The sequence below is a fragment of the Euprymna scolopes genome, chromosome 9 (genome assembly GCF_053919585.1).
Source record: "Euprymna scolopes isolate OS-2025 chromosome 9, ASM5391958v1, whole genome shotgun sequence".
Lineage (NCBI taxonomy): Eukaryota > Metazoa > Mollusca > Cephalopoda > Sepiida > Sepiolidae > Euprymna > Euprymna scolopes.
Window position 1 is genome coordinate 146,851,932 of NC_136490.1, and position 2,230 is coordinate 146,854,161.

At 26.9% G+C, this 2,230-nt stretch overlaps 1 pseudogene; it reads right to left on the minus strand.

Annotated features, from left to right (window-relative positions):
* Nucleotides 1-1,211: 1,211 nt before the first annotated feature.
* On the minus strand, nucleotides 1,212-1,328 carry LOC145285449 (5S ribosomal RNA; annotated as a pseudogene).
* Between the last annotated feature and the right edge of the window lie 902 nt (nucleotides 1,329-2,230).

Genomic DNA, 2,230 nt, shown 5'->3' on the forward strand with positions numbered 1-2,230 from the left:
ACAACATATGCAAATAATAAATAAAATATTTATCAATATTCAAATTTTATTTTTAGCTGCAATATTTTAAGTCTAAAAAAATTCTTATTTTTTACTTTACTAGAATATCTTGTTCTTTACTTTTCCAGGTTGAATTTCTTGTCCTTTACTTTTCAAGGTTTAATAAAATCTTAAGAATATTACTTTTCATGCGCGCATTTTTCCATATAATGTATATTGGATGGTCACGCACCCAGACATTTCAAAATGTTACTGCTATTTTCAAAATTTAAATTGCTAATTTTTTGCCTGTTTAGTTCTTATGAATAGTGCCTTCAGTATTTTTAATCTTTAAACGTTTAAATCTATATGGATGATTTTTGTGCTTTCAACAAAGACCTTTCTAAACTGGGAATGTGGGCAGCCATGTTGTTTTAGGTGTTGGCAAACCGAGCTTGTATTGAAAAATTACAAAATAAATCTCATTAAGCAAAAACACTCCGTGCTGTTTAACGATACTTCTCTGAATATATATATATATATATATATATATATATATATAGAGAGAGAGAGAGAGAGATAGAGAGAGAGAGAGAAAGAGAGAGAAAGAGAGAGAGAAAGAGAGAAGGAAAGGGAGAGCGAGAGACTAAAAGTGTAGGAGAAACAAATAAATAAAATGGACTGATATGTAATCAGCCAATTGTTATTTTGTAAGGGAATACATAAGTATACTGATTATGTGTTCAGAAATACTGTAGATATAATATCGCCTTAATAGTCGAGGTAATGGATCGTACTCAAAAGTGTTATTTATATTGAATTCTTTAAATCAACAGTGCAAGGTGTCACGATATATATATATATATATATATATATATATATATATATATATATATATATATATCGTGACACCTTGCACTGATGATTCCCGAAAGGATGAAGCACTAGTGTCTGTATGTATTTAATTATTCTAGTAAATAATAATAATTATATATATATATATATATATATATATATATATATATATATATATATATATATATAAAGTAGGACTCCTTCAGTCTTGGACAGACTATGGATACCCAGGAAGAGTTGCTTACACGTGAAATTTTTGTGGCAGGAGGTGCGCAATCTCAACCCCATCTCTCCTGAGACGACATTGTTAAATACCAGTGGCAAGTATAGTACAGGACGACTGGAAATAAATGCCGAGATAAGCGGAGAGCACATACCACATACAGCGCCTAGTATTCCCAAATGGTCACCCATCTGATACTAACCAGGCTCAACGTTGCTTAACTTCGGTGATCTTACGAGAACCGGTGTGTCAACGCGATTATGCCGTGTGTGTATGTATATATATATATATATATATATATATATATATATATATATATATATATATATATATATATATATATATATATATATATATATATATATATATATATATATATATATATATATATATATATATATATATATATATATATATATATATATATATATATATATATATATATATATATATATATATATATATATATATATATATATATATATATATATATATATATATATATATATATATATATATATATATATATATATAAATAATTATATAATTGACAGTGTTCTTACATATGTTTTGTACAGAAATTAATTCGATAAGTATCAAAAATCGAAAAAAATCCGACACTAAAAATAGTGATATTTCTTATAGATAAAAAGAATAATTTTTACAGGAGAATATTATACGGTACATTGACAAAGGAGATAATAAAAGCTTAGCAAATCATTTATTCTAAAAATTAAGAAAAACAGAATTATTGACATCTGGAGTATGTGGTAGAGCATTCGATTACAGATAAAATTACCCTTTGTGCGCTTCCCTTATTTTTATTTATTTATTTTTTTGTCAGTCTCCACATTCACTAGGCGATGTTTCTGACAAAGGGGGAAGAATTGCTATTTTCTGAGTCAGAATTAATCTATCTAGTTCTTATTGTTGTTTTGTTTTCTACTTTGAAGTAGTACGTTAAGCTACTTGCATTAAGTAGCTTAATGTATTGTCTGGAGCGAGTTCTATAAAAAAATAATTTATTTCATTCCAGTCATCATTTTCAAACCTCCCATAATCTTCATTATTCAACTGTCAATCTATCCATCTTATTATCTTCAATGAGCTTTTGACCTTGATAAGTGATGATTCACTAATGAATAAATAAGATCTCTGATTCTGAAGAAACAG